The sequence below is a fragment of the Pteropus vampyrus genome, unplaced genomic scaffold (genome assembly GCF_000151845.1).
Source record: "Pteropus vampyrus isolate Shadow unplaced genomic scaffold, Pvam_2.0 Scaffold81, whole genome shotgun sequence".
NCBI classification, from domain to species: domain Eukaryota; kingdom Metazoa; phylum Chordata; class Mammalia; order Chiroptera; family Pteropodidae; genus Pteropus; species Pteropus vampyrus.
In genome coordinates this window covers 781,002-801,247 of record NW_011888862.1, presented here as the reverse complement: position 1 = coordinate 801,247, position 20,246 = coordinate 781,002, and the positions used below count along the sequence as shown (strand labels likewise).

The following is a 20,246-nucleotide window of genomic DNA, read 5'->3' as shown; positions in this document are numbered from 1 at the left end:
GGAAGGGAAGTAGGAGCTGAGACAGTGACCAGGTCATGTAGGGTGTCAGAGTACAGGAGTTCAGAATTTACGCTAAATGTGATGGAAAGTCTTGGGGGAGGACGGAAGGCATGTGACTGACATGCTTTGATTTACGTTCGTGAGGGATCATTCTAACTTTTCTGTGAGGAATGGATTATAGGGGGTCAGGAGGGAAGGCAGGCATCCCAGTTATAAGCTATTAACCCAATACTGTCCTCAATTACAGAGGAAACTTATTAGCAAAATATAATGGAGCCCAGACCTCCACTTGGAAAGGGAAATCCAGTTTAACAAACTTGGAAACAAAGATGAATAAGCTACCACTCGATCTCCAATTGACGAGTTCAGCCAAGGAGAAAACATATATATGCGGTCCATTCTGCTAAGGAGAACTCAGTTACTGGTCGTTATTCTCTTTTTGCCTTGGCCAACAGGAAGCTCCAGAGTTATACTCGTTTAGTTCTGTCAAATGTAAGACTGTACATTTCTTTCTATATCCTTCTGTGGCCTCAATTTCCTATATTTTTATCTGCAATTTATGTACTTGTGAACGGTCTGAAATCCTGTTTTGAAAGAATTGGCTAAGACGTAGAGTAATGATGGCGTCTGTAATTTCCAGAGTCTACTCAGAGTTCCGAAAGTTGTTTCCCTTTGTTCCCGTTGATTCTTTTTGTTTTCCTTAGTGTATTAGTTTACACTGGTTGTGGAAAGAGGCCCTCAGAAGCGTTTATTGTACAAATGATTAACTGACAATTACAGTTGTAATTAGCACCACAGCAGTCAAACGATTGTTCTTAACATGTTCAAGGATACCATGGACCCTTCTCATCACTAGCAAACTCAGTACACTTTGTAAAATTAACTCACTCTTACATATAAATATAAGAAAGAAGTTCTAATTAGTTCATTAGTGGAAAAGAACTCTGACTGTGACAGATTTCTCTACTGTTACTACCCTGAGCTACATAATTAATTAAGAGAAGAATTCAGGACTAAATGGCATGCTTAAACAACACTTTCTTTCATTGGTTAATGGAATGCTGGTTCATGTAAGGGATAGCTCTTTCTCAATAGAAGCGCCATTCTGTTTGAAGTGCAGTCAGCTATTAGATGCATAATACAAGGCTGAAATGCATGATTTCTTTCTGTTGGGTTTATAGTCTCAGGCTACAGTGGAGAGCTAGAAGAGTAAAAGGCACTCTAAAGTGGAGTCCGAAGTCAGGCATGCTGGACTGGCCATAGCGGCACTATTCATCGAGATATGTGACATAACAAAGACAGCAGGTGCTTGAACAAGATAGCACTCTTTAGGCAAAATTTTTCTCATTGCCCTCTCTGTTTTCAGAGCCCAGAATAGGCTTGGCATAGTAATGAGGCTGAAAGGTTATTCGTTAAATCAGTAAATGAATGACGGAATGAGTCTCTAACCGTGGAGGGCGTGGAGCTATATAGCCGTGATACAGGCTCTAATCTGCAGAACATCCTGAAGACAGTTGAAAACAACATCCTAGGGCAGCAAAGAAGACTTGAGGGGTAGGGAGGGGAAGCTGCCTGTAAGCTGGGGCTTGGGGGCTGGGCAGGGTTTGGTAGGCTGGGGATACTGGAAGGAGTCATCCTATGCTGGGAGAAAAGCATCGACAAATACAGCATGTGCACCCAGCAAATAGTTTTCCTTGGCAAGACCCCCAAATCCTCACAGGGAACATCAGAACCCTGTCACGGTAATATGCCGCTTTTCACATGCCCCTGGGAATTCACACAAAAAGTGTCTCATCATTCTTTCACAGTGTAAATTCACTGGTTTTAAGTTGAATATATTTAATTTTAATCAGTAGATAATTATTTTAATATTTTAATGGCTAATAGCTTTATTAATGATATATAAAAGCAGATTTCGTCTTTCCCCACTTAAGTTCCCATTTATTTTTCTAAAATAGGTTTTTTAAAATATCTAAGATCCATGGTGGAAAGAATGTGGGAGGAAGCATGGTTTGTTGACAAATCAATTATTGGCTGAAGGACACTGAGCTAGTTGTTTACTATTGACACAGAGGCCGTAGTGCCTGGTTTACAGAAATGTCATAAGCATTAAATAACATATTGGATAACATTTTAGCAGTTATAAAGGGCTATATAAATGCAATACTGGATTGGGAGTATCTCTCTACTAGTTTAGAACCTACTGCACAGCCTACGTGAAAGAGAAGGCAGGCAGGAACTAATAGATATCTGGAGAGGATCCAATGTATGTGAGTGTCATTTCAGGAACAGTATGGGTCAAATTCAGTGGCTAATTAAATGAACAAAGATCATAAAAGAAGGAAGAGATGAAAATGACTAAAGTCTTGAACCCGTATGATTAGGCTGATGATATTAATACATGTGCAAACATATGTAAATGCACACGCATGCATACAGATATATTCGTGTGTGTGTATTTGTATTTTTAAAGGTGAGAATGGAAATACAATTTCAGAGAATGTTCTTCATCTAATTGTGCAGCAAGAAAAAAATCTTGTTCTTTGGTGGTTTTGACGTGTTTAGGGAAAAGTGTGGTTGAAATTGTCACTTCCAGAGAGATGGCCACCATCCCTCAAGTGCCTTTTAGACAGTTGCACGAGATAGAAGGTGTGATCGAAGGTGTTTTTCTTAGCCGTGAGTGTCACGCAGCTTTGGAACAGAATACTAAGGATTCCTTGAAGGCTCTTTTACTGGAGGTTTTAAATACAAGAAGGCTGATCATTCACCTAATGTAGGTAAATTTCAGACTAGGGACAAACAACTAACGAGATGTCCTCTCTGATTCCCATGTGTACAGATTCCCATGATCATCTGTGAAAATGAGGATTGTAATTACAGAGAGGAAGGGAGAAATATGAAAACTGAACAGCATGCCCAAATTGGGTGATCACCGAATCACTGAGTCACTCTGCAAATATTTGTTGAGTACAAAAATGTGCCAGACCCTGAATTAGAGCTGGGGCAACAACTAGGGACAACCCGGCCCTGCTCTCAGGATAGTCATCGTGTAGTGGGGGACAAAAGGGACAAAAGAGATTGCTACTATTTGCAATTTACAAGTCCTAAATGATGCGGTTAAAATGTCTCTGTACTTTCTTCATTACCTCTCATGTGTCATCATCCCTGAAATCGTTGCTGTCACTCCTAGATGTGTGATAATGTGACTATGTCACAGAGGAGTATGTTATCAGGGTTGAAATAGGCAACCACTTGTGTGGTGGGTCCTGACATGGGCCAATAGCTCCACTTATTTAAAAATAGCTTCCCCAGCAACCGTCTGGGAGGCCTGCATGTCCTATTTGAGACTCGGGTCCTGGGATGAAGTTTTAGACCCTGAGACGGTCCCTTTAAGCTGTCCGCATGAGTAATCATTCCCAGCGAGTTCTGTGCAACAGTCTTCCTGTAGGACACCGAAGAGAAAAGGCAGAGTTCCACGTTTAAACACATTACCAAAACAGTCCATAAACATTAACATAGAAAGCTCCGGGCATAAAAGGCTTTGAGAGGTTTAGACTCCCCACACTTTAGTCATGGGACCCTTCTTTCCACGAGACTCTCGGTAACAGCTGGTGAGGCACATGGCTTTGGGAAATGCTGCTTCCTCAGATCGGGTGGCATCTGCAAAAGCAGGGAGTTGAGCCTCAAGGGAATGGAACACCAGACAAGCTAATTCAAATGGAAGAGGGAGAGGAGAAGATTCTGACCATGCATTCTCCTGACAGCTTTCTGCCTACAGTGTTGACCTTGCACGCATAGCTGGGCTGAATATTGACCCGCAGAAATGGAGCAAAGTCCCATTCTCAGCCACCTTATTGCTTAAGGAATTTTTAAGAGACAAGGGTGAAGGATTCCAACTGCAAACATATACACATGTGGGTGTAAGAGACATAAACAGAGAAGAGCACTTATGGGTAACAGAAGTGGCAGCTGAGACTGTAGCGCTGGGTGGTTTGTGTTTGCACAGTTTTTTTTTTTTTCGTTTTTTTCGTTTTCTTTCTTTCTTTTTTTTTTTTTAGTCCAGAGTAGTTCTTAGAGTACATAATCCATATGGCGTGTTTAGAATAGACCACATAGTCTGAAAATGGAGCTCCTGAGAAATTCATAGATAAAAATCTCAACCGTTATTTTCATATGTAAAAGCTGGAATCGTCTTGTAAAGATAATTCAAGATGAAATATTTCCATTTCCATTTGAACACAGAATTATTTGGTTTTCATTGCACAAAATTCCAGCTAGAGCCTCCTATTAAAGTCACATGCCTGACTGCAGGCATTTTCGAAGTGTCTGTTACAACACTTCAGTATTTAACTGGCAGGAAAAGATTTATAAAGAGAAGATAGGCAAAGAGCAGATCTGGAATCAGATGCTCTGATAATTTATTCTATTGGGGAACAGGAAAGGGTGACCTGTAGAATTTTAAGTATGGAAGGTGCTTGACTACTTGGCTTTATGATAAGAATTCCAGTTCATTTTCAACTCTGTCCTTTGCTTAACGACTTTAATTCCTGAAAACCATTAAATGGAAAAAAGTTCCCATTAATTAGATTGAATATATACTAAATAGATAAATACATAGAGATTTTGTAAAGGTTTGTTTAAAGTTATTTTTTTGACCCATTTTCCTTCCTGATTTTTCAACAATTTGAGGCTGATGATTGCATTATACTCACACTTACAAATAAAATTGTAGCACAGAAATATACGTTTGGGGAAACATTAGGGTTAAATGTGACTGTGCTTCATATGTAAAAGCTGGAATCGTCTTGTAAAGATAATTCAAGATGAAATATTTCCATTTCCACCTCATACCACCTTCATTTATAGAAATTGTGAGACCCTACTGGGCACAAAAGGATTTGAGTATTATATCAGGTTGATAAAGATAAAACTAACAAAGCATCCAGAAACTTGAATTGCGAACACATTATATGGAAATGGCACATGTGGCCAACAGCCATCAACCTGTTCAGCCCTCTTGCTTGGTGTAAGGAGCAAGCGAAATTCTTTGGGTTTATTCAAACATGGTATACATGAAATTTCTTTCGTATTATTGTATTCTCTGACTAAAAATTATTATGTCAATTAAATTGGTGAGTATGTCATTGCCTAAGTTAATAATGTGAACATATCAGTTCTTATAGTTTATTTATTTAGTGTATTTTGGGGTGAAAAGTTGATATTCTGGGGGAAAAATAATTCTCCCAAAAGTGATATAACTTAAAAGCAATTATGGCGCAAAAAAAAAAAAAATCATTAACTGCAGAGGTATTATATATTAAGTATTATATATTACATTTATTACATCTGTATCATGATAATTTCCAGTTCACTTTAAAGAAATTTAATTTCTGATAAAAGGATAGGGATAAATAACTTGCTCAGGGACTTATATCAAGTTTATAGACGTGCAATAAATTAGACAACACGATTTTACACAGCAGTTTTGGAAAGTTTGCTTCCAAACAAGTCAAGCAAAGAAAGATTAGTCTGTTGGGAAAATCTCAGAATACTCAAACAGAAGAGAAGAGCTTTTGTCCAGGACTGGCCACTAACCAGCTCTGTGGCCTCGGAAAAGTCTTATGGCCTCTGGGAGCTTCTTTCTCCTCATTTGTAATTAAAGAGGAGTGGATGGCTACACTACATATTCATTAGTTCTTCAAGCATCCATATTCTGGAAGCTAGTAATGTTTTAGTTAGCCTCTTAAAGTAGAGGATACAATACATGTGGGATTTCCACTTTTAGATGTCCCCAGTGATTACTGATTTATACTTATGCCTATGCCTATATTTATTTGTAGTAGAAAGAAAGAGGTTGATTTGAGTGTTTTGGAATAAAATCTTTCTAAATCACCTCATACCACCTTCATTTATAGAAATTGTGGGACCCTACTGGGCACAAAAGGATTTGAGTATTATATCAGGTTGATAAAGATAAAACTAACAAAGCATCCAGAAACTTGAATTGCGAACACATTATGAATTGGCGTCAGTAAATCACTAGATATTGTCATCACCCACTATGTGCAGTGTACTTTGCTTCTTGTTTTTGTATTCATCTCTGGAGCGGTTTGGTACCAGATCAGTGTTTCAGGAAATTAGTTGCTACTGAGATTTTTCTCAGAGTATTTCCAGAAGTTCAGTTAGTGCCACATGGATGGCTTTAAAGGCGACATATGCTAATTTACATAGAAATGAAAATGTAAAAGCTATGCCTTCAACGAAAGTCACCAAAAGTCTGAAAACCAAAACTCTGCTCATAAAATTTTAAGCTCTTCCAATTGGATTAATAACCGATGGTCCCATGGAATGATAAATATTTTAACTTTAAATTGGAGTGTCTCAAACTTGGCACTCTAGACATTTTGGGCCAGGTAATTCTTTGTGGTGGGGGCTGTAATGCGCCCTGTAGGATGTTTAGCGGCATCCCTGGCCTCTACATTTTAGATACAGGTAGCACCTCTTTCCCCACTGTGACCCCAAAAACATTTCCACACATTGCCAAATGTCTCCTAGGGGGCAAATTGCCTCAGTCGAAAACTACCGCTTTGTAGCAAGATAAGTTGACAAGGATATTACATCACAAGTGTTGTCTTCTTGAAAATAATACTGGTGTAATTATACATTTGACAAGTAAAAATAATGTGATGCTAACTGAACCCTGCTTTAAGTTTTCAATGCTGCTATGCTATCTTCTATTTGTGAATGGGGTTCAATACAGTTAATTTACTGCCCTTTTAAATTCTTACGCAACATGGAGCTAATTCACATATATCGAATAGGAGCTGGATTGGGAATCGAGAGTTAGTCCATATATTAAAATGGATGGAGGGAGATTATCTTCAAAATTGAACAAAGAAGAATTTGTTTCTTTCCCTTGGAATGGACCTAAGAAACTTAATTTACGTTGATTTTTTTTTTTCGTAAGAGTTGGAAGCAAGGAAACTAAAGCCAGAGCACAAGAACATTTAAAAATGAATAAACCCAAGCCATTTCTTTCATGCTTACTTCAGCTGAGAAAGTTCTCACCAGATGATAATGGATAGGCTTACACTTCTCCTGGAAGTCGTGATGTTTTTGCCAAAGAAACTTTTTATAATCAGAAGCAGGCTAAAAGTATGTGAAAACATGCAAAAAGAGAGGGTCCTGAGGGGTTGATATTTGTGTATATATATATGTATATGTTTGTGTGTTTTGTAACCTAGTCTTGCCAGAAGCTCAGAGACCAGCCAAAGGAGCAGCGTAGTAATCTAGCTGAGTTGGATCAGGTAATTTGGACCTAGGTGGTCAGAGTGGAGGTGATGAGAGCAGGTGATAGAATTTGCTGAATCAAATGTGAATGCGGGAGAAGCCAAGGGTGTCTCTAAGCTCCTTGACAAAAGCAGAAAGATGGATGGAGTTGTCATTAGCTGAGATGGGAAGACTAGGAGTAGCAGGACTGGGAGCAAATGGGAAGTGGGGGGAATAGTAAAAGTTCCATTTTGGACATGTAATATTTGACATGCCTGTTAGACACCTAATAATGGATGTCGAGCAGGCAGTTAAATTATTAGAGTATGGAGTTCCGAAGAGAAGTCTGAGTTGGGGATATACTGCATACAGACATTACATAAGGTCCCATGACTGGAAGCGATCTACCAAAGAGCGTTGTAGAAAGGAAAGAAGAGGGAAGAGGTGGAGGGCCTGAGTCCCAGGGCGCTCTGACAATAAAATGTCAGGCGCACAATAGCCAAAAGGTGTAAAGAACCCAAATGTCCATCAACAGGTGAAACGAATTGCGCTCTGTCCATACAATGGAGTATTATTTCAATCATAAAAAGAAATTGCGTACTGACATAAGCTATAACATGGATGGACTTCAAAACATTATGCTAGGTCAAAGAAACCAAAAAGTAAAAGTCACATATTATATGATCCTATTTATACGAAATGGCCAGAATAGTTAAATCCATAGAAACAGAAAGCAGATTATGGTTTCTAGGGATTAGGGGGTAAGGGATTAGAGTGACTGCTCCATGGGTACAGGGTTTTCTTTTGTGGTGATAGAAATGTTTTGAAACTAAGCAGAGGTCGTGGTTGTACAACATCGTGAATGTACTAAACGCCACTGAATTGTTCACTTAAAATGGTTTTTTTTTTATTGTTTTGTTAGTTTCAGGTATACAATATATTGGTTAGACATTTATATAGTTTTAAATGGCTTATTTAAAAAAATATTTGTTTTCAGTTACAGATAATATACAATATTAGTTTCAGGTGCACAGCACAGTGAGGGTCTTGTTTTCTTATCCATTCAGCCACTCTATGTCTTTCGATTGGAGCATTTAATCCATTTACATTAAAGTAATTCTTGATAGCTGTGTAGTTATTACCATTTTATTATTCATATTTTTGATTTTTTTTTTTTCTTAAAGAAGTCCCTTTAACATTTCTTGTAATACGGGTTTGCTGGTAATGAACTCCTTTAGCTTTTTCTTATCTGGGGAGCTCTTTATCTGTCCTTCAATTCTAATAAATAGCTTTGCTGGGGGTGGGACCAGCCAATTCCTCGTATTGACCCCTCCTGCCAGTCTCGAGGTGGCCTCTTCTGTTAGTTAGTGGCCTCTTAGTTATAGGACTTCTGTTTAATTAGACTTCAGGCTGTTCTCAATTATGGCTGTTTCTGTAGTTTAGTTGTAATTTTGATGTGGTCATTGGAGGAGGTGAGCACAGCATTTACCTACTCCGCCATCTTGACTGGAAGCCCCAGGGTTTAGCTAAAATGATTCATTTTATGTTATGTGAATTTCACCTCAATTTTTAAAAAGTCAGTTTGTGGATGTGGTTCCATGGTGTAGCGGTTGGCACATCTGCTTTTCACGCAGAAGGTCCTAGGTTCACACTCCAGTGGAACTACTGTCCATGGTCTACGGCCGTGCCACCCTGAACAAGCCCAATGTTAGATCTCGGAAGCTAAGCAGGGTCGGGCCTGGTTAGTACTTGGATGGGAGACCACCTGGGAAGACCAGGTGCTGTAGGCATAAATAATAATAAATAATAAAAAAATAAAAACAAAAAATAAATTAACAGTCAGGTTGAAGAGAAGAGGGGAGCAAAGGATCCTGAGAAGAAGCATCTAGAGAGGCACACGGAACAGCCAGATATCGAAAGTATTTCGAGGGAGACAGAGTGATGAGCTTTGTAAAATGTCACTAATGAGCCATGTACGATGTGGACTGAAAACTGAGGTTGGATTTAATAATGTGGCAGTAACTAGTGAACCTTCAGTAGAACAGCCTTCGCAAACTGAGTGCTGGCCTCAAAAGCTTGATCAGAGGAGACCGAAGAAATCGAGAGGCAGGAAATTGGAAATAGGAAGTAGAGACAACATTCTGAAGGACGCTTGTAAAAGGATGTTGAGACAATAGGCAGTATCTGGAGAAGCACTGGGTGATGGAAGAAATAACTGCATGGTTTGAAGGCGATTTTAAAACTTTTATTTATTCCTCTCTCTACCCTGTAATCACTCAAAAAGTTGCTGGCAGTGTTTACCACTGAAGAGTGAATACACTTGCAAACCAATCCATCACCCCGGCCTACTATTATCACTTAGGGAAGCAACACATTCGGTGAGCACACTTATAGAAGTGCAAGAGGACTGAGTGACATTTGCGTACTTAAAGAGTACACAGCGCACACATGGACATACACTCTGTTTACTGGCCCTGACTAAAAAGAGTGGGAAAACAGTATTTTCATTGTGTATCATGATGCTTTTTTGGCATCGTACCAGATTTGGACAGGCTTGTTGATACTACATGCTGCTGCCAGCAAATAATAGCTGGTAATAGATTAATATTTGTGCTGAAGAATGAAGTTCTAGAGAGTATTTTCTCTATAATTTTATTGGCCTTTTTAAGGACCCACCGTGGAAAAGCATAGCCATGAGCTATTACAAGGAGCCAGCCTTGAACTGATGCACAAGCCTAATTAGAACATGGCCCTGAAATGAGAGAGTGGAGGATTGGAAAGAACGTGATTTAAAGCCTAGGAGCAGAGCTGATATGTTTTGTGTTTGGGAGGTTTTCATGTGAACGGGTTTTATAGTGAGATAAAGAAATTGAAGTAGCATAAAATGCATTGGAAAAGAGAAACTGGCTCAGATTCCAGATAGTTCATTGGGGAGTTGTGTTATAAATGACAGGAAATAAAGGACAGGATAGCTGGAGGGGGATTAGGGTCAATATGTTTTCTTAAATAGAATAAATAAGATATTTGTCAAGGTGAGTTTTATAAGTTTAACCTATTTCTTTCCCCACTCATAATTTCTGAAAAATTGCTATTAATAGGTGAATGCACTAGCAAATCGATATCCATCATCCTCGCCTAATAGCACCATGTTAAGAAAGCAACTGTTACTCTTTCTTTTCTCCATCATTTGAAAGGTTAAAATTGTCAACACTTGTTGCTCCACATGATAAATAAGAACACAGCTTTAAAAATCTGCATTTCACAAGCTTGTGAGTTTTCCCCATGATCATTCCTCAGATAAGAAGGGACACTATCGCTGTGTCCATTGGCCGGGGCGGTGGCTAGAAGAAGGAATAAACAGCATGGGGTGTGACTGATGGATTCACTGGATGATCAGTTAATTTCAGAGGTTCATAGGAGCAAATGGCATGGATGTGTTGTTAACAAGCGCATAGGCCCAGCATTGGGGACATCCTGAACCCACTCTCGCCTGAGGGGAAAAACACAAAGAGCGAGATGCATGGGGAGGCGACCCGCCAAACATCTGCATTTAATTTGTCTGCAGCAGTGACCACCCAGGGGGCAGCGGCTTCTTCCCAGAGAAACTCGATTATACCAGCATGAGGTGCCTTAACTTCCTGGAGGAAAAATTATACCTTTGGTCAAGCAAAAAATTCTGCTTTGGAAAGAGTTTCCCAAAGTGTTATCCCTGCTTCGATTTAAGAAGGAGTTTTAGAGAAAAACTTTTTAAACCCAGTCGTTTTCTTTCTCCTGTCGCTGGCAAGTTCTGGAGGAAGCAGGAGAGATGACGGGGTGTTCACTTTTGCGCAAATCAGTCAGTTGGGAGCTGGTGAGATCTTGTGTTTTGTGCCCACTCTGCTGAAGTCGTTATCACTTGAGACCAGAGTATACTAATTGGGTGTATTCCCGGAAGAATTCAGAACCCTATTCCTTTAGGTCAGCGCTTCTCTCGGTCAGCCAGAGAGATTTTTAAGGTTGGCCTCCAGGTGCTGGCAACATCCTCAGATGTTCCAAGAGAAGCCGGGATGGATTTGGATAGAGACCCAAGCGATGCTCATGGTGCCTCAGCTGCCATTTACCGGTCTGGCAAACCTGCCCCGTCGTCTGCTCCATTTAACCCTTTATATCAAATCGTATTCTCTTCACATTGGTGTCAACTATCTCCAGACTGGATTACTTCTCTTCTTTGTGCTACAATATGTTCTTTACTACTCTTTGCCCACTTACACATTATATGAGATTTACCTTCATTAGATCCAATGCTAAATTTTCATTAGATCCAATGCCTACATTTTCTTTTTATGTTTTTGACTGAATTCATTTGCCGAAGTAGTTTCTGTTTTTAGAGTGTTTCCTCCTGCCGGACTGTAGCACCAGAAATCAGTGTCTTATTACTATTCCATTGCATCTTAATTGAATAGTAGTCTGCTCACTGCCCTGCCTCCGCCCTTGCCTTAGGGTAGAATTCAAGGACCTCATCTCTTTTGTCTTCGACCCTATCACCATGCCCGGCATATAGTAGCGTTCTCTGAATATGTGTCGAACGGATGAACAAATGAACGAATGAATTCCCAAAGTCATACGGGATCTGACATGCTCTCCACATACTCTCTGATGCTGGGCTACCTGGGTTTGAATCCTACCTGGATTTCATCCCTTCCTGGGTACTGTGATGTCTCTCTGCCTTGGTCTCTTCATCTCTAAAATGAGTAAAATAGTAATACCTACCTTTCAAGCACTGTGAGAATCACTAGGACTTGTTAAGCAGGAGGAATCACTTGTGGCATGTATCTCTCTTTACTCCACAGCCCCCGGTATATGCTCCAATCACATCCACCCTCTTAGCTGATGCTTTGAGGGTGCCCTTCTGCCTTGTGGAATATGGTTGTCCCTCTTCTTCACTTACCAAATTCTACAACCTCCAGTTAAAAAACGTCCTTGGCTTCCACAGTGCAGGCTGCCTCAGTCATGGGCACGGATGGCATCATATCCACACCTCTGTCAGAATGCTTATATTATTTTGTAACTGGCTATTGTCTGTCCTTCCCACGAAAACGTGAGCTCCTGTAGCACGGGGACACTGTCCTCCATGTGAAGATACCTATCGGGGCCTCTGAACAAAATCGGACCTCCCAAAATGTTGGACCTTGAGGAGTGTCTTGGCCACAGTGACACTCCAGGGTAAGAATATATCCCTGTGTTTGACTCGGACTACATTTTTGAGGCATTAACTGGATAAAACGCTAAAGCAGCTTTTCTGCAGGAGTGACTAGAAGATTCAAAGGACCGAACGCTGAAAGATAATATGTGAATTACGAGGATGTGAAAGAATGCGAAAGCTAGCCAGGAACTTATCAAATTCCAAGTGCAGTAAATTAAATAAAACCAGAGGCTACCGAGAGAGACAGTTTTGAAACTGATACGGTTTGGTTGGTGGAAGGAGACGGCAGCCCAGGCTGTACTGCGCTGGTAAACCTTTAGCGAGTTTTTCAACGTTCAAATCTCTTAGTGTTTACTGTGTGCGGCGCGTTATCAGAATCCTCATCCTCAAAGCAGAAAAGAAACATTAAATATATCCATCCTGGCTATAGAGAAAAAAAAAAAAAACATTTCGTGACCTACGGTCAGGTACGCAGGTTTGAAAGCCAGGATATCTGAAATGCTCTGATATCAGAATTTATTTTTTTGAAATGCTTTGGTTCATTTCTCGCCAGAGTGTTTCGGTTTGGGTCACATAGAGAGTACTGTGTTTGGTGATATTTTTGCAGTAATTAAGGCAAAGAAATTTTTCTTATCATTGTTAAAGTTGCTTATTAGAATAGAATCGATATCACAAAGCAGTTAAGACCGAGGACTCCAGAGCTGGATGTCCTCAGTTCAGATCCCAGCTCCGCCACTTGAGGACCTTGGCCAAGGTGCCCTGACTGTTCAAGCTTCAGCATTTTCATCTCTCAAGTGGATGGCCCTCCTTTTGTGAGATGCGCAGACAGCAGCGTCATCCTGGAGCTCGAGGAAGGGGATGTATACTGGGCCCAAAGGGCCTGCTGGAAGCCATGGTCTCGCCATGCTTCCAAGGCAAGTCTGGTCCTCTGTCCGGGACCTGTGCATCTTTACTCTCTTAAAGTGCGATATGGTCAAGGCACAGCCATCACTTCCCCAGACAGGCTTCATCCGTTGTTTCTCTTATCAGCAGTAGGAAGGGCAACCTCAGCCAAAAGGTCCACAGACCTGGACTATGTGAAGTATAATGTGATTGTTCCCAGCCTTGGCTTCCTAGTAGACTCCATTCAGATCTTTGAACAAACACCAGTGTCTGAGACCCCACCCTAGACAAATTAAGTCAGAATCTCTTGCAGGTGGACACCAGGGCTTCAGTATATCTTTAAAGGTTCCCAGATACTTAGAATGTGTAGCAGAGTTTGAGAGGGATTGTGATGATTGTTTGATATGGTGGGAGGAGCCTAGACAGACCAAAACCGCACAGTTCAGAACTCCCTCGACTGGCGGTTCCTCAGCACTAACATAGAGTTACCATCTGACGCAGTAACTCCGCTCCTAAGCAATTACTGAAGAGAAGTGAAAACAAGGCATGCGTTGACACAAAAACTTGCATATGAATGTTTATCATTATTCGTAAGAGCCAAAAAGTGGAAACAACCCAAATGTCCATCGGTTAATAAGTGGATAAATAAAATGTGGTGTATCCATTAAATGAAATATTATCCAGCCATAAAGAAGAATGAAACAGCGATTCGTGCTACAACATGGATGAACCTTGAAAATATTGTGGTAAGTGGAAGAAGTCAGACACAAAGGGACAAATATCGTATGATTCCATTTATATGCAATATCCTAAAATAGGCAAATCCGTAGAGACAGAAAGCAGATAAGCAGTTTCCAGGGGCCGGGAGAGGGGGCATGAGGAGTGACTGCTAATGCTCACGGGGTTTCTTTCTGGGGTGATGAAATATTCTGAAATTTGGTAGTAGTGATGGCTGCACAAACTTGTGAATATAGTGAAAAACACTGAACTGTACACTTTAAAAGGGTGAATTTTATGGTATATAAATGATATCTTTAAAAACCTAGGTCTAGTCCTTACCGTTTGTGTGACATGGGCGTGTGAATTATTGAGACTGTTTGAACCCCAGATGTCTCTCTTTCGTAAAACGGAGGAGGGCTCTCACCAGCGATGTGGGAAGGATGAGAGCCGATGATGTTCGTGGAGTCCCTGCTCATGGTCTGCCCTCAATACTTGGGAGTGCGCTGTCCCCTTCCAAATTTGTCCCTGCTCAAATCTCAGAGACGGGCCGCTGAGGACACTAAGGTTCTGGTGCCTGCAGGGGAGGAAGGAACACCAAGGAAAAAGGATGAGAACTGCCCAGTAGTCACCCTTCCCCAATTGGACTCCATTTTTATGAGCTTGCGTTGGTCCCAAGAAAGCCATTCTGGATGTTACGGACTGAATGTGTCTCCCCCAAATAATATGTTGAGGCCTCAACTCCCAATGCGATGCTACTTAAGATGAAAGGTAATTAGGATTAGATGAAGTCATGAGGTTGAGGCTCTCATGATAGGGCAAGTGCCTTTATAACAAGAGACACCAAAGAGCTCACTATCCCTCAGTCTATCTCTGCCATGTGAGGACATAGCTAGATGCAAGCCAGGAAGAGAGCCTTCCCCAGGAACCAAATTGGCCAGTACCTCCATCTTGGACTTCTAGCCTCCAGAACTGTGAGAAATAAATGTCTGGCGTTTAAGCCACCCAGTCTGTGATATTTTGTTTTGGCAGTCCAAGCAACTAAGACACTGGAATAGAATCAGGAATAGCTCTTTGGAGAGATGACACGTTCGTCAAATGTCAAGTGTATGAGACTTTCTGCAGCGATATTATGGCTATAATGATGAGCCTTTGTTTTTCTTAAATTGTAGTATCTCTTTCATTTTTAGCCATGTGGTTGCCAAGCTCTGCAGAGGACAAATAATTTAAAAGAAAATGGTGTTGTGTTTTGCTAAAATGGGAAGATTCTCAATTGAAGGTTGTAAGTTGTAATTATTTTCCTTATTGTGAAAGAGCATTGAGATAATTAAGGTTCTAATTAGCTAAGGGGGTTGAATGCTGATTGAGAGAAGTGAAAGCAGCCTGCTTGTTTAAGTCATTGTCATTTGTCTACTCAGTTCTGGAGAATCTCCAAGCTCCATCTCTCAGTGTTATCAGTCTTCAGGTCTCAGGAGATATTAGAATCCTGAGGAATTTCATGAGCTGTTCTCTAGTATGCATTATTGTTAAAATGCTTCCAATATTCTTCATACTCTTTATTAACATAGATGTTCAAAATTGTTTACTTAATAAGGAATCTTCGATTTCGCATTATTTACAAAGAATTGTGGCCTATAACAAATATTCAAAACTGTAAATGCCGGCAAGCGTTATTAGGTAGTATCTGAGTCACCTTACATTCAGATCTCCTTATGACATTAACAGCCCTCCCCACAGTCGCACGTGGAGACTGCCAATTGCTTCCAAAACTTGTCCTTTCTTAAACACCAGTAATAACTGTTTGTATAAAGTATCCTATGCATATAAACTTATTAATATTTTATTTGCAATGAACACACATGCATAACATGGCAACAGTTGCAAGAAAAGCTGAATGTTCTGTTCGCGACCATTTTCTGTGCTCCTGTCCCGGTTCCGGAGATGCCGAACTTGTTCTTTGCCTCCTTGCGTCATTTTCCTGCTCTTACTTTTGACTTTGTGTCAGTAGCTTTCATCAAGCCAGTGATGTCTCTAAGTTGGTTATTCAGTTTTAATTCTCGGAGGAGAATTAGAACACCTTCTCTCATTTCCTCAGTGTCTCGACCAATTTTTCTCGGCATTTAGGTTTTAAAAACACATATAAAGTCTCTGAGAAGTGCCAAGAGGGAATTCACACATGAAAGTGCTACTTGTGATCCTGACTCTGGCCGGATGGGGCAGGCTGGGAGATGCTGGGACCTGGCAGTAAAGTAACATGCTCACAGGGTGGGCCTGGCTCCTGGGGTACAGACGCAGCCTTGGGTGCTGGGAGGAAGTCCAGCCTGACAGGTGGTGAAGGCCATGAGCATGTACCTGGCAGACCTGTGACTACGGGGGTGTGACTGACCAAGGGCCCCAGCTGCCGCCCTCTGCAGTCCATCACGGAGTTTGCGCTAAAGCCCCCTGCCACAGGCTGCTCCCTCCTAATGGCTAAATGACCAGGGGATACTAAGACGGGCCTTACCCTGAGAGTCACAGTACCCCTTTGATAGGTGACTTTGGTTAAGATGCCCTGACAGCTTTCTTGAACATTCCTAAGGCTGGAAGGTAGACTGGGAGCTTCTACCTTCTCCCCTTCTCTCCTTCACTGAGTGCTCTCCCAGCCTTCTCCATTTCCCATCCTAGGTCCTTTCACGCAGGCACGGTCCCTAATGAAATCCTTGCGCACTTCGTCCTGTCTCTGCATTTGACTATCAGAGAATGTGAACTTACACACAGGTAGGTCACAGGGTCCAACCATCGCGGCTACAGAAAACAGGAATTAGGGGGTCCAGTGGGGTGTCCGACAAATGCAAGAAGCGCATTGGCAATGGGGATGCTTGACAATCTCAGCAGCTGGCAGGCAGGAGATTTCAGAAATGTTCTTTCCTGAGTTCGTAGGGAGCAAGAGAACACAGCCCTCCATCACTATACGGTACTAAAAAGGAATGAAGATGGTACATTCCTAAGGAAGCTGAGCTCATTCCAATTACTGAGATACAGATTGTGCCCAAGACGTGATCCGGGAGGCCACAGGCGAGGCAACCATGTTGGGAACAAATAAGATATCCAGTTGTAAGAACTGGTGGCAAGATACAGAGCCAAAGTCGCAGCCAAGCAAGTATGAAAGGGTGTTCCAGATACTAAACCAGAGTTCCTTAAATCCTCCCAGCTAAGATAAAGGTGGGTGCTGGAAACTAGCAAAGGCTCGATCCTTTGGTCATGAAGAAGGAGTTTTCGTAGGAAGCCTGAGGACTCTACCAGGGGAGATAATGGAGCTCCTGAGAGTCCCGCAGAGCAAGGTGAACATTCGTGTGGCCTGGTGAGTGGGGCCACCCACCGAGGTGGCTTTGGCACGGTCATTGTACTCACTGCTCCTGGGAGCTGGGCTGGTTTCTGCAAGGGCGTAGAGCTAAGGCCCAGAGCAGCAGTGGCCTGAAAATGCTGAGTGGTTTGAACTGCGTTTTGCAATTGGAAGTATGTTGTTTGAAAATTATCCAAGTCACAGTCTAGCCTTACCATATTTTGGCTGATTGACGTGGATAAATATTTATAGAACTGTTCATTCTTTTATTCGGAAACATTCACTGGACAACTATGTGCAAAGCAAATATGGAAAGATGCTTGATTGTAAAGATATTTATATCTTTGTTGTAACATATCAATTATTTGCACCTGAAAAATGTATTTGCTTTGTGGGAAGTCTCAAGAAACCATGAAAAATTAAGTGTTGAAATAGCCCCGTGTAATCCAAGATCGTCAGAATTTAAAGTAGTGAGAATATACAGTAAATAAGAGGCTTTTAAATGGATGACTTTATTCATTTTTATTGAGTATCCCTCTAGGTGAAATAAAATATTCCAGCATATTTCTCCTAAGAAATATGGGATATTGGCAGCATTAAATCTGAATTTGTTCTCCGAAAAAGTCTCGAAGCCAGTATTTCTCTAACTTATACCACTGTTGTCATGGGTGACCAAATTCGGCATAGCTATCTTGGAACCAGATCTTGTGAGAATTTATAATCCCAAAACCAGGAGAAAATTAAAAGTAAAATCTCCTAATTGAAGTGCAAGCTGAAAATATAAGCCAAATTATGGCAGCCAACCTTTTTAGGTCACTTCTCACTGTTGCTGGCCACGTTGTCACGAATGAGAGAAAGGAATGGTGCCATTGTGTTAAGTCAGTACACAGATTTACAGTCGAATATTTTTTCAATTTTAAGCTGAAGGAAATAAATCGAGAACTTTCTCCCACCGTCGTTGTAGACTTATCAGTGGAGGTTCGAACGTCTTTTCTGAGCTTTCGGAAAGGTTGCTCTCCTAGTATCAAGGTGAACGCCGATCTCGTTGATGGGTTTCAGGCTGTCTGTCTCTATGGTCGTCTCCGTACCGGGCGAGAAACCACATGCCATTGTCATGCTCTGGCTTCAGCATAAAGCTGCCCTTGGAGCTGTGGGTATCTGTGGCTTATGATGATTGCCTTCAGCGTCTCAATGATATTACCAAATGTTATGCCCAAACCGATGGTCTAATGCTGCATTCTGAAAGGCGAGCCTGATTTACGGCCGTGTCTGAAACTTTTATTGGAACAGGATACTGTGTTTTCTTTCCAATGACTGCACAAGAACTATATGCTCTCTCAGAATTAGCCCGAGACACCTATAAAGCTACTTTCAAGTGTTTATAAGATTGGAATCAAAACATGAGATCATGAGTCTTTTGCTGCAAATATCATTATTTGTTTGAATGTCCTTTTCTGTCATATTACAATATCAGGAAAGTGCTCTTATGTGTTCACTAATAGCACAACTGAAATCAGAAAATCCAGGCTCAAAATCTGCCTGGGTTAGATGTCTGTGCTGGTTTAACTTAATTGAAAGATTGGGGAAAGGAAAAATAAAATTCCCGAGTCTTTACCTCACGTTAGATGACGGTTTAATTATTTTCTCTAAATATTTATTGGACACCTACCACGTGCAAAGATAGAATAATAGGACATCGAGAGCTAAGACACTCCCTCAGTGGGCTCCCACAGTCAAGTGGGGAACAAAGTACCCCAATTACTTTAGAACAAAGCATAAGATTAGAGATAAGTGTCACTAAACAGGGGCAAAAGCATAACTGTCCAGGTGACTGCATAGAGATGAGGTCTTCCCCAAGCAGGACCCATGGCTCAGCTCTGCCGTGGGCACGGATAGGACAAGTGCACTTGGTTCCAATAAAACTGGCATCAGGAAGTAGCTAATGACTCAGCGTAGCGCACATTGTTCAGTCCTTTTCATGTATAATGTTCTTCCTGGAATGTTGTCTCCTAGGCATCCTCTACCTTCTCCCCATCCCAATCACATCTGCTCACTTGGCCTATCTAATTCATATCACTCTAATATTTCAAAATGACCATCAATTCCTCTAGGAATCTCCCCTGACTTCTTTCCGAAGGGACTCCAACCTCTGTGTTTCGTGGCACTTCGTATTTCTTGTATCACAGTACTTAGCACACTTTAATCGTGAGTGTTTGCTTAATTATTTACTCTCCCGATAAAGTATTGCTCCATGAGGACAGAGACTTAATCAATCTTGCTTATTAGGGTTTAGTACAGAGCCTACATATGATAAGTACCTGATAAATACTTAATTGAGTGAACATGTAACTTATGATAATCATATAGAAAGCTTCTCGTTAAGGTCGTCATGAACAGTTGAGCAGGTTGTACACTGTACAACTCTTGGGGACACTGTTTACTTCAAGCACTTTGTAAATCATTCTTCCTGGAGTTGAGTAGTGTACAACCAGTACAGTCTTACACTATGGTCTTTCCTTCCATCTGCTATGTATTGCACCCAAATTTTTCTTTGTTGAGTTAGTTGAAACATAGACTTTTAGTGTCTAATAAAAGCCAGAAATTGCATTTTAGCCTGCATGTTCAATGAAACTCAATAAAAATTCCTTGGAACAACTGCATATGACTTACAAATCTAACATTTGCATGGCCCTTCACAAGGATTAAGATCTTGGAATCTGGTACAGCAGGAAATTGTTTGTCATTAAAGAAGGCATTCTGGTGGTGGTGAAGGGATATGTTCAAACAAAGGAAATTAAGACAGCCTTGAGCGAGTCAACATTCTTGTTCTTTACCTGCTTTATCCTGTTAAGAAAGAGCAATCTCCTTTATCTC

The 20,246-nt window shown here is 41.0% G+C and overlaps 1 protein-coding gene and 1 pseudogene across 1 annotated transcript in view; both read left to right on the top strand.

The window, feature by feature from the left end:
- MID1 (midline 1) overlaps window positions 1-20,246 on the top strand; it is a 582,697-nt gene that overhangs the window by 140,803 nt on the left and 421,648 nt on the right. The gene's annotated exons all lie outside the window — the stretch shown is intronic.
- Window positions 8,944-9,059, top strand: LOC111741712 (annotated as a pseudogene).